We start from the raw sequence: 13,600 nt of genomic DNA on the forward strand, positions 1-13,600 counted from the left end.
GGCATCATGTTGAGGTTGAGTATGAGTAATAAAAGGGACTCAGAGAGGAGTACAGGTTTATGGCCAGAGCCTCTGGAAGGATGGCATTCTTATTATTTGAAGTGAAACAAAGATGAGAAGGAGAAAGTTTGCTTGGGATTTGGTTTGGGGAGGTTAAGAGGTTAATATTTAGACATTAAAGGCGATAAGCCTATTATACATTTAAGAAGAGATATCACATTGGTAGTTGCTTCTATAAATCTAGAACTCAGAGAAAGAGAGATTACAGAGTTGTAAGCATATCAAGAATGCTTAAATAAATTAAAGCCCCAAGAGAATGAGAGTGAGCATAAATAGGAAAATAAAAGGCCAAAGATTGAGTCCTTGGCACTCCAAAATTAAGAGGTCAGGTTGATGAGGAGGAACTTGGAACAAAGCCATATTAGTCAGTGTTCTCCAGAGAAATAGAACCAATAGAACTTATATAGTGGCACAGAGACATATAACATAAATCTATTATGAGTGGCTGGCTAGCTCACACAGTCATGGAGACTGAGAAGTCCCATGATCTGCCATCTGCAAGCTGGAAGCCCAGGAAAGCCAATGGGTGTAGTTCCAGTCTACAGTCTGAGAGCTAGGGAAGTCAATGGTGTAAGTCCCAGTCTGAGTTTGAAGGTCAGTGAACCAGGAGCACCAATGTCTGAGGACAAGAAAATGTGGATGCCCCAGTTCAAGCAGAGAGAAAATTCACTCCTCCTCTGCTTTTTTATTCTATTCAGGCCCTCAACGGATTGGATGATGTCCATCTGCATTGGTGAGGTTGACCTTCTTTATTCATATGCTAATAATTTCTTCCCAAAACAGACTAACAGACACACCCAGAAATAAAGTTTTACCGTCTGTCTGTGCATCCCTTAGCCAAGTCAAGTTGACATATGAAATTAACCATTACAAAAGCCTTGGAAGTAGTGGTAAATGAAATGCGAGGAAAACATGAGGAGGAGATGTCCTCAAAGTCAACAAAGAATGTGTTTCAAGACAGAATGTGGCAAATGTTACTAATAGACACAATGAGTTGAGGACTAAGGGACCATTGAATCTAGTCACGTGGAGGTGACTGATGATGTTGGAGAGAGCAGTATCTGTGAAGTAGTATGGATAAAACACAGAGTGGGCTCAAGAGAGAATGAAATGACATGAAAATGAATGATATTGAGTATAGAAAACACTTTCAAGGAGAGTTTCTGAAAAGAGAAAGACAGATAAATGATAACCAAAGGAATAAGTAGAATTAGAAAGAAAAATAATTAGGAGAATAGATAATAAGTTATTATGGTGATAAGAAAGATCTAATAGAGTAAAGAAAACCATGGTTCAGGGAAAAAAGGGGATAATTACTGCTGCAATGTTGGAGCATACTGGAGGTATTGGCACCTACGGCACAGGAGAGGTGTTGGCATTAACTAAGCTCATGGACAGTGTGTCCACAGTACCAGGAGAGAAGGCAGAATATATGGGGACAGATGCTGGTAGGTGAGTGGACGTGGTAGGCCTTTGCAGAAGTTCTCTGCTTGTTGTTTTTATTTTCTCTGTAAAATATGAAGTTGAGGAGGAGGAACCAAGTCATCAACTAAGAAAAGAGGATGAGAGAAGAGGTATTGGAGGGTGAAATAGTCCACTTGGAGAGTGAGCAAGACATGGATAAAGAAATAATTTCTCGTTAGCATTAAGAGCCCATTTAAGATTAGTTGTCATGAATTTAAAGTGAGGTAATTTATCATGATTTCATGCTTTTTTCTAATCATGTTCAGTTGCACAGTTACAGGCATGGAGTAAAGAGAGAGTTGGATTTAACTTGGGCTGTATTTTTGCCTGTGATGAAGCTAAACGGGGCAAAGAAGTCATGGATGTGTGCAAATGAGGGATTATAACTACCAGTCACAAAATTCAGCCTGGATAAGAAGGAGAGCAAATCCAAGAAGGGTCAGAAAAAGTGAAATATTGATATCATTGATAGATTGCAAGTCCTGATGGGGTCAAATAGAGGTTGGAGAGAGGATACTGAAAGGAGTGGGTTGGAAAGATAGCAGGTGGTGGTCCAGAGAGCATGATGCTGGAAATAGAGAATAAAGAGGGAACATAGTTAAGATAATGATTATGGAAGCAAATGACTAAGGAACATAGAGATGAGGATCATAGGAAGAAAGGTCCTCAGAGACTGAGAAACCAGGGTATTGGAAGGATCATGTTAGATTAGGGAATTGATATCACCAAAAATCAGGAATGGTATAAAATAAAGTGACAATGAACCAATATCAGACATCTTCAAAAATTAAGAAGTGGCCGAAGTATGAGCCGATAGCTGTAACAAGGACTGGTGTGTGGAATAGCCTGATCATCTGAGATTCAAAACAAAATGTTTTCATGAAGAAGAGAAAATAGGAAGAAAGGAACAATGAGAGGATAAGAAGACACCCATCCCTCTTGCAAGGCCAGTGTATGAGCATGCAGAAAGCTAAAAGCTGTCATATGAAAGTGTGATGGGGAAGCAGTATCTTCAAGAGAGAGTCAGAGTGTAGAACATAATGTGTCTAATTATAATGTATTGGGAGTTTTATAAGTCATAGGGAAGGGTTTTAGAAATTGAATACAGGTAGATGTGATCAGAAAAAGATTTCATGGTGTTTAGAGTAGAGAATGAATGAGAGCCTAGAAACCAGGACTTCTTGTATGGCTTTCTTTAGTTGAAACTTTAACTTTCTTTAGCTACTGACTTTGAGCTTTGTCTAATTGTGGAGGGATTATTTTCTTCTTACAGGCCAAGGTGAATAAGCATGAATATATATGTACTGGATTGTGTTTAAGAGATAATTTATGAAATTGGGTGGAAAGCAGAGTTTCATGAGATATCTACAGATTAAGAGGAATTTGCATGAAAGTGGAAGGAAGGGGTTATTAGAATGTAAAATACCAAAACTGAAATTAAGCCTGTTTTGCTATTATGGGGACGCTTCTTCCACTGTCATGCCAAAGACAATACGTCATAGCTTGAGATCAGAAATATAGATTTCAAGGGTGGGAGGAGACAGAAACCACTCATATAGCTTTTGAGTCCTTATGTGAGTGACAGATACATATTTCGAAAGTCACAAGAACGAAATTTTAATTTATTTTTTCACAAATGGGACTTTTTTTCTGTTGCTTTCAACTTCCTTTTTGCCTAATAGTAAAAATATAATACAATCATTTTTAGGGAAATCAGACAAATAACAGATTACTTCATCATTTCAAGCAAAAGCTCAAATTCAGAAACTTTTTCTCTACCCATCCTTCTGTCTAATGTTAACACTATAAGTTTGGGGTAGGAGGATATTCTGCTTCATTCTGAGGGAGAGCCAGTGCTTACATTTGATCTATATAGTGACAGTAATGTGAATAAACTTGATGCCATTGTCTTTGTCAACAGTGAAACATGACCACTGACATCCACTGTGCTCTCACTGGCCTCCAGTCCCTCTTCCCAAGCAGCCTTCTATGGTTGCATATCCTCATCACAAATATGAGATCTATTGAGGACAAGTGGCCATCTCTCAGCCCTTGCACACCCTTTGGGGGGTAGTGGGTAGACTAGATAGGGATCTTGGGCAACACGTCTTGAGGTGTGGTGTCCTCTGTTGCCCTGTCTTGCTCTTGCATGTTAGCCATGAATATTAGAAATGACGGTTTAATCTGCAGTAGCTGCCTGTGATTGCAGAAAGATTTCTTCATGGGGTTTGCTATCTCCCTGAGCTTGACTCAGGATGCAAGAAGACCCAGATACACTGTATTATCAGATCTCAAGCTTAAAATAATTTTTTTTAGGTTACCTAGAAAATTTGAAACAAAGCTAGGCATGCACGTTTCTCCTCCTACCCCTAACAGTCAGAAGGATTCCCTTTTATGTCTAATATTCTCATTTTTCTCCAATAGCCATACTTCCTTTTCTTAGCTCATGAAGACATGGGAACTTGGTCAGGGCAAGGAGAAGAAATTGTTACTTACTGAAGTCATATGCTTTATTTCTGGAGTGAGACATTTGACATCCTTGTTTTTAGGTTTCCCATGAAGAAATAACTTAGGGGATATCGTTGAATAAGATACATAGTAGGTTTTCATTTCCTTCTGAATTATCTGTATTTATTTAGTGGAAAGCTTGGGTTGATAACTGAAGTAATATACATAGCAATTGGCAAATTTTTGAAAGAAACTTTTTGAAAGCAGCGTGGTATTAGGATGTAAATAATTGTTTTAAATTCTTGAGAATGAGGAAGAGAAAATGAGCATGTGCCTTGTTATGCTCACTGTCTTTTAGGTTGGTTCCAAATAGCAAATTATTGTCTGGGCAAATATTTGGAATCAAAATGACCCTACTGTATTTGTTCAGAATATTTCAGTACTCTGTTGGCAATGCAAGTCATATTCATCATTTTAAAGGACATAAAACTTTCTAGGGGAAAAAAAACTGATTTATTGGAGCAGTAGCATGGAGTTTGAGAAGAGAACAAGTGAAAGAACAGATATCAATCACCAAATGGCAAAAGTGCTACCAGGGGAAGAAAAAATAGTCTGAGCATATTGTGAAATTTGAAGTTAAGGTGGCAGACTTTTATCTAGTGTGGATAAACTCTATATGCTTCACTGTTGTGGAGACCAGACCTATTTTCAAATGAAAAGGTAGGACTTGAATTATGAATTTTGTTTTATATAAGCCAAAGAGAATATTATATAATTATGATAGAACCAACCAAGACCTAGACACACTGTACTATCAGATCTTTATGAGTACTTATCTTTATGAGTAAATAATATTTACTTTTTTTTTTCTTTCAGTTAAATATAACGTCATTGTATTTTGAAATAGGTCTTGAGAAAAAAAAGTAAAGTAGAATTATACATAACTGAAGAGCATCAATCAAATTACTTGGACCTAAAAAGGAAGAAAAAAAGTCGAAGCATAGTTAATTAGTAATATGAACTTAGGTTTGGATGGTGGAAATTGATTTTCCCAATGCTGTAGTTTATTACTTGAGATTAATTTAAAAACAATAGTAGTGGCATATAAAGGCTAGAGTGTGACACAGCCTGTGCGATCAGGTAGGCTCAAGTCTTAATTCCCACTGTCCCACTTAATAGCTGTTTGATAGCAGGCAAATCTTAACCTGTCTTTATTTCCACATCTTGCCAAAATATCAGTTTTTTCCTCTGTAAAATGGAAATATAAAACCTTTATGACTACTTTATGGCTCAGAGGAATCCAATGAAATACACATTGTATTGCTCACCATAATATCTGGAAAATAGACTAAAGATTTTTCACCTAGTTCTGTTGCAGAAAAGTCAGACTGGCGAGAAACCATGCACCACTCAGAGAGTTGGAGAACTCAGGTTTATTATGCCGGCAGTCTCAGAGGAGCTAGCTCTCCAAAGATTTGAGCCTAGAGCTCAGTTGCACCTTTGCTTATATAGCACTTGTTTGGCATGGGCTGATTGGCCTCAGGTGGTTACAAAGCATGGGAGTTGCTCTGGGTTGCAGGCAGTTACAAAGAGTTACAAAGTGCAGGAGTTGCTATGGGGTACAGGCAATTACATTTGTTGCTTAGACAGAACAAGCAAAAGGGAAGGTGAATCTTTAGTTAATTTTGAGTATGGCCTATGCAGCAAGCATATCTACAGAAGCAGAACAAAGAGCTGATTACAAGGTTAGCCATTTGAGTAGAAAATTCCTCTTCAGTTCCTCCCAGGAAATTTGCTATGCAAAGAATTGAACTGATATTGCCTGAACTATTTGATTTTCCTTTCAAAGATATTAGAGAATAAATTCAGAGAGAGTCCATTCTGCTTTTTTTCCGCTTGATGATTGAAAGCCCGGTGTCCCATTGGAAGAAGGATAAAAAACCTTGATATTCGAGTTTCCCTGAAATAAAAAGCAGATTTATTCATTTTGGCTATGCTTTGGTTGTCCTCCTCTCTCTCTAAGCAATTAGTATATTCTGGCTACGCTTTTGTATTTGTCACTGTTAAAATTCGGGCAAGTATAAATTAGTCTACCCCACCCGAAGCTAATGGTCATTCCTGAAATAAGAATCTATTTTTCTCCTCATGTCATAACATATCCCAGAAAAGGGCATTGCACTGGGGACTTGGTAGGGTGGGGAGTGGGGAGGGAGCCTCTAAAGAGAACAAAACAAACAAAACAAAAAAACAATGGAATTCTTCCAGATCCTGCTCAAATGTGTCCGTGTCCGGCTCATGAAATCTGTATTTCTTTCATTCTCTAGTAAGAATTAATTGCTTTACATTCCCTCGGGTAGTTTTTACAGCTTAATTTTAAACTTATGTCTTTATCTTTCATTATATTCGTTTTCTTCTCAATCTCTCTTAGCAGTCAGCACCCCTGTGAGAGCTAGCCCAAGTGTTATCCTTCACTGTGAGCTTTCCCATTCTACCCGTTATCCAGTCTTACATGGAAGTGTTTAAGCACAGTCAGCCCCTATCATCACTCCCCCTCTGCAGAACCCCAGGACTTGAGAATCTTGTTTACTGTGACTGTGTCCATTGAAATGCATGTCCTTAATTTGGGAATTGGGGAGATATTAACTATAATTATTGAAAACCCTATTTTGAGGTAAATAAGAAAGATCAGAGACTATGGAACCAGTCCCTGTGTCATGCAGAAAGCATTTCTGGTCCAGCTGACTTCTAGCCCTTTGGCTGAGAAATGTTGCAGACTAGTAAGCTTGCCTGTGAGCAAAAAGGAACATCTATTTACTCAGTTGTGGCTATTTTTGTTTCAAATTAACATTTGCTTCTCCAGTGCCCCTCTCTCTTCTCAGTGATGTTTTCTCACTGTTCCATGTAAATTTCTATGTTTTTTCAAAATATTGATCTAAAGGGGGTGGAAGTGGAGGATATTTTGCAAGAAAGGAAAAACAAACAAACAAACAAACCACTTGGCATATGTGGTTGCCTTGCATGCCTGACTTTTGAATTTAGTTATCTCCTTAAAATTAAGTATTGTCTTTTTAAGGCACAAAACTGGGACTGTTACACACTCTGATTTTACATAGCCATAGGTATCTGGGCCAGATCTAAACATATTTTTCTTCACAGGAAATGTTTTACAGATCCCTTTGATACCGTTGTGCACAAGCCAGCAGACTCTTGTTCTTTTGATTGGAAATGTAAATCGTACTTAAGAATTGGTCCGAAAGAGACCTGAGCTGAGTCCTTGGATGCAAAGTTGCAACTCACTGCAGATTCTGATAGTTGAGTTACAACTCACTGAAAATCAGGAATTTAAAATGGAAGCGCTGACAAACCTTCAAGCTAGGGCAGCACAAATGGCGCCTTGATAATTTATAGTCTACAGGCAGCTCTTGGGTTTATTATCACAATGACAAATGCACTGTCATTGTTAATAGGATATTTCCCAGCAAGGACTTCTTGTTATGCAAGCCAGGTTCAGTATGTCATGCAGCATGATAGCAATAAAGTCTACAAGAATTTGTAATGAACTTCAATTACTAATAGATTATGGTTAATGGGAAATATGTGCAGTAAAGATATGGGGTTTTATATGCGCCTTCTGGTATTCTACAAGGCAGTGATTTATGCTACAATTTATGTTAACATTTTCTACTATGAAAAGGCCCAATTTGGTAGAAAGCCACTTCGCCCATAACAAATATTTAAGATAACTTTGCACATAATATAAATGAAGGTATAAAATTAGATATTAATCTATTTAATTTTGGCATTTTTATTTTTATTGAAAGTGGAGACTTCCTCTTCTGAGTAGTACTGTTGGTTAAAAATGCTTGCTGGAAAACAGAAGCATGAACTATATTGATGTCTTTGAGTTAAATATAACATTTCGTATGTGAATTTCATTAACTTCCTGCTGTAATTAAGGACCTATTTAAGAATTGCTATGTACTAGTGTCTTACTTATGTAAATATTATTTTAAATTAAGAAAACCCACAAAATATTCATGTTAAATTAACATGAATTTGTAATCTATATCATGATTTCTCTCACTATAGAGATTAACAGCTATGATATATATGTGGATGTGCATATTTAAATGATTTATGTTTGTGTCTGTATCAGACACACACACATATGGTCTATAATACATATGTACACATTGACTAAAACTGACAAAAATTAAAACATGCTAACCACCGCTTAGCCAAGTATACACCAAAAACATCAATCATCCCTTTTTCCAGCATATCCATGCTATATGTGCTACCATTTGTTAGTTACTTAGTAGCCATCTAAGTTATCAGATCGACTGGCAATATTACAGTGCTCGTGTTCATTAACCCTTATTTTATTGTCATTAGTGTTCTTTCATATTATTAGTGTAATTAATGTCTTACTGTGCCTAATTTATAAATTTTATCATTGGTATGCATATATAAAGAAAAAACAGAATATATGAGATTTGGTACTATCCATGGTTTTAGGCCTCCCTTGGGGATCTTGGAGCATATCCACCATGGATAAGGAGGGACTGCTGTAGTTGACATCAAGCAAATTAAACCCCTGGAATCCACGTGATTGATATTATATTACCTGTTATATTTTTCAAAGTTTTCTCTTCTTTTCTCAATGTTCCTTTTGGCCTACTTTATAGATTAGGAAAAAAAAATGATTCTGATAAATATGGGAAAGGCTTAGGTCAGATTAACTTAATTCTTGTAGTTAAGACATAGATTCAGCGACTGTTACTTCAAATAAGTTAACATCTACACAGAAGGCAGAAAGTTATTTCCCTCTCATGTAACAGTCTAAGGGTAGGGAGTTCTCCCCTGATGTGACAACTGCTCTGTTAGGTCCAGTGCCTTCTACTTGATGCCTTGTGTTTCCTAAGGTATTGCCGCTTTTGTCTGCATGGACTGAGATAGCTCACTATCACACCTACATTCCAGTCATCTAGAAGGAAGAAAAGCAGAAAGAAAATATACAAATTGTATCACTTCTCACATTTCATTGGCTAGAATTTAGTCATATGGCGTCACATAACTCAAACTTCAAGTAGGAGAAATGCATATCTTCATCCAGGCAACAATGGACTTAATTAAAAATTAGATATTATGTTACCATAAAAGAAGGGGAGGATTGATATTAAGAAACAGTTTCTGCCACATTACATTCAACACTCTGGCCAGCTGGAGCTACACAGGCCTTATTATTTGCCATTGCAAAGTCTCCTTTGTTACGACTACTAACTGAGATTATGTTTACACAAAACCAATATAATAGATCAATTCACTGGGATTGTCCTCCTCTACCTAAGAGGGCAGGCCACAATCATATAGGAGCTGCCTTTTGAAAGTAATACATTTTTGGATCGAGGTGATTTTTTTGTCCCTTTTTCTGGGTATCTTTTATTAAGAACGAAGTTTTAACTCTTAATCGGTCCTGGAGAATTAAAAATAATAAAAATAACAATAAATCACAAAAACTATTAGAGTACCTCTATTAAAAGCTATCATATGGTAGATTAAGCCTCTTGGAAAACATGCAGAATAGTAACACTATCTTGATAAATATGCCAAGGCTGCAGTGTGGTTGTGTTCATAATAAGTAGCATGAAACAATTGCCTCTTCTACAGAACTCTGGGATTTATGTCCAGTCTGTCTGCGTTGGGAACTAGAGAATTAATGCATGAAACTCATCCATCAACACATGTAGAAAAAGGAATCACGGAACAGAAATGAAATTAGCATGGAATTAGTTAGCCGTAGGACATAAATAGAGGCACTGACATTTTTCAGCAACTTCTATATCAAATATCTTTGGAGAACTCACCCAGTTTGGACTGTATGTGAAAGCCTCTATGATCTATTTCAACATTTTCTACCTAAGGTAGTTTGTTTTTAAAGTCCTTCAGGTATCGTTAGGATGGATCAGGAAACACAGATAATTCTTCAAGAGAATATGATCATGGGAAGACACTGCTTATTTAGAATAGTCACAGTGTGTCATTGCAGCCTCCAGAACAACGCATCACTGTATTTATTAATCCATTGCTACAGAGATTACAGCAATGTGACATGGAGCCTAATGAATTTTTGGCACATTTGGAAATTGTGTCTGTCGTTGCCCAGGGAGCCTCTTAAATCAACCCCCCTTTCACTTCGGTTGCCTCTTCATGGTGTATATCACATTGAGAAATGGATTACACAATCCGTAGCTTTAACTACCCTGCATTAGTTGATCTCCTACTATGGATGTGTGTTGCACAGTGTATGAATCATAAGGAAGCTAGAATACAGTGACAAATAATTTAAACATGAAATTGGTGATGGCTGGGACCTGATAGGAATAGAGGTAGAGAAATAAAGGCAAAAAGTCAAGGCAAATTTTTTTGATGCAATGCTTTGACCCTCCAAATGCTGCTTCTTCCCTTTTGTATTCAGATCTCTTTAGTTTGTAGATGGACATTTGGGGGCAAAATAGTCTAGTTCTATAAAGTCTTATTCTTTAAACAAGCTGCATCTAAGATGAAAGAGAATCATAAACTTAATTTTCCAAATATAGTAACACACAGTGTGAAGTCAGATAGCATAGTGTCTAGCTTACTTCCTGTTGCAAACTTGTTTTGAGAACTGAGCTAAGTCATTGAACTTATCAGTATCTCGGCTTCCTCACCATCAAAATGGAATAATAATAACCAGTCGTTCAAACTCATAAATAATCAAATAAGGTCTTAACTAGGACATTTCGGAGACAAGAGGCAGACACTCACAAGGATACCTCAGGGAATCAGTATTTTTTTCCCCCAGGGTAGACAGGAATTGGAAATAACGAGGAGGAGCGTAAGGAAGCAGCCAAAGCTCATCTCTTGTTTAAAGGCCATGTGGTCTTTTTCTCTCTGCAAGTCAGCTCCATTCCTCTTTCTAGCTGTGGCACCCTAGTGAGGTCCTCTCACACATGGGCCACAGTGGCAATTCTGGACTTGAATCTATTTCATGACCTTTCAGTTTAGCAAGTATTAAAAGCCACTGAGCCTCCAGTTTTTTAAATATGTCAAGCTCATTCCCTCATCAGGCCCTTTGTACTTGCATTTCCTTCTTCCTGAAATGCTCTTCTCCCAACCCTTGTCTGCTCCTCCTTCAATTCATCTAAAGCTCTGTTCAAACCTCACGCTTTTAAAAAGGCCTTCCCTGACCACTGCAACTATTATATTTTCTGGTACTCTTTTCTCCTTATCTAGTTTTATTTGCTTTAATAGAGACTATCACTATCATTGTTCCTTTCTTTTTTTCATTTTCTTTCTTTTTCTCTTTTGTCTTCTAGCCCACTAGAAATCAGGGCAATGGTGTTGGAAACTTTATTTTCTTTACTTTAGTATGACCTTTGCTTAGAACAATGCCTCACACAGTCAATATTAGTTAAACGTATATTTTATGAATAAGTGAAAGAATGAGTGCCTGACTTCTCTAGATTTATAATCTCAGATTTCTAAGAGGAGAATTAAAAAGATTCATTTCATATTTTTCAAGAGAAACCACTCTAGTCAAATGATGGTCATCATATGAGTTGGTATCCTTGTGTCAGCTGCCTACCCCTTGGCCTGCTCAGAGGCAAGGTTGAGATGGGATCACTTTATGTAGTACAGAGGGCAGGAGCTTACAGTGTCAGGCAGGCAGATCCCCTAAGTGGGACTTGAGTGGCCCAGCCTTGATGGTACCATGAGTTTCATGAAGTACCAGCTTAGCTCTAATAGACACAGAGAGGCCATATACCTTTGTCTAGAAATGTCAGGGTCAGAAACTGGGTTGGCTCCTCTAGATACTAGCTCTCCGGCCTCAGTCATAATTTTTCTTAATTTTATTTTTTAGCTGCTTTGTATTTTATATTGAATTTTTCGAGTGATCAGTAATAATCATAGTTAATATTTTTAAAATTCCCTATGAACCTGCTACTTTATGAGAATATTAATTTAGTTTAACTCCTCAAATTCTCAGTTATCCTGTGAAATGGGTACTATGATTATTTTCATTTTGAAGATGAAGAAATATTGAAATGGAAAATAAGTTGCCCTAGATTACTTAGTGAGTAACAGAACCAAGGTTTTGAACCCAGGAATTCTGCTTCGACCTCCCCATCTAACAAGACCGTTTCATACATTCATTCCCCTATGGGGCTTAGTAAGAAGTCATTTTCTTAAAAATAACATTCTAAGGTGGCAAACACATGCAAATATGCTGTTAAAATGTCAAAATAGTCTGGGTAAGTGATTCTTAATAAACATTTAAAGTACATCAAACATGTCTTTGGGTCTGTGCAGTTTTGTAGATGTAAGTTCTAGTATTCTCTATGACCTTTGCATCTGTTTTTTTATATATGCACAACAGAAATTTCAAATATTTTTTGTTCAGATTGACAGAGTTTTCAATTAAGAAATTTACCAGTTTTTATAATAAGCAAATACCATGCTCCACTTCATGTCTTCTCTTTGGATTTTGGCAGTACTCCCTAATAACAAATTTTAAAGAGTGTCAGAAACAATTTAAGTTATGGTTTATAGTAAATACTAAGGAACAAACAGTTTTATTGGATTTCTTGAGCATGTTTAAAATGAGAACATAAACACATAGGTATAAGGAAGATGCTTAAGAAAGAATTCATTGAACACCAATTATTTAGCATCTTCCACACACATGGCACCATGTTAAACACTGGGAAATGTATAATAATGTATATAACAGTGTTCCAAATACATGTTGTGGGCTTTTTTTCTGAACCACAATAACAAACTTGAAAAGTCAGTATGTGACTGCCCCATTCCTTTGAAATATACAGTGTAGGCAGACCAATAGTTTCATTCCTTGTACCTATATATATTTCCATCATGAAGTGGTGGGTAATCATGGGGATTTACTGTTTAAATAGACTGGAGTGTTCCCATTACATTAAATTGAAGCAGGTGAGTATTTTTCCTTTTATTTTATAAGGGCGGTATAGGGATGAGAAAAATGCCATATTTTCAAATATCCATCTATGGCCTGCTGTTCTTTCTATCTTCAAATAGCATATTAGTTTTATTGTTGTTTTGCACATGTGCTTTTAAGAAAAGGCCATAATTTGCTCTGTAGTGTCTTAATTTCCACCATTGGCGAAGTTGTTCAAGGTCGTCATGGCCCATATTCATCAATCATGTGTGCTTCATGGATTTTCTTTGTCAGTAGTACATATCAGTATGATTAATGGTTCAGGGTTCACATTCAGGAATCTGATTGGATAACTGTCGTTTCATTTGTTGGAACTTATAATTCAAAAAACATTGATGAAGTTGTCCATAAAAAGAGGGCAATGCAAGTCAGTTTTACTTATTATGAACAACAAAGCTTGGTCATTTATTAACGTAAACGTGCTCTATACTCCAGAGTACTCCCTGTGCTTCAGCTAAGAGGTTAGGAAGGGGCATTAACTTTTTGAAGTGACTGTACTGTAGGATTAAGTGGAAGCTCTGTAATGTGAGAGTGACTATCATACTGTATGGAAGGCTTCATTATTGGGAAAATGTTGGTTCATGAGTGCTTTAGTAAAGCCTTATGTATTTT

Source organism: Rousettus aegyptiacus, unplaced genomic scaffold (assembly GCF_014176215.1).
Source record: "Rousettus aegyptiacus isolate mRouAeg1 unplaced genomic scaffold, mRouAeg1.p scaffold_m13_p_2, whole genome shotgun sequence".
NCBI lineage: Eukaryota > Metazoa > Chordata > Mammalia > Chiroptera > Pteropodidae > Rousettus > Rousettus aegyptiacus.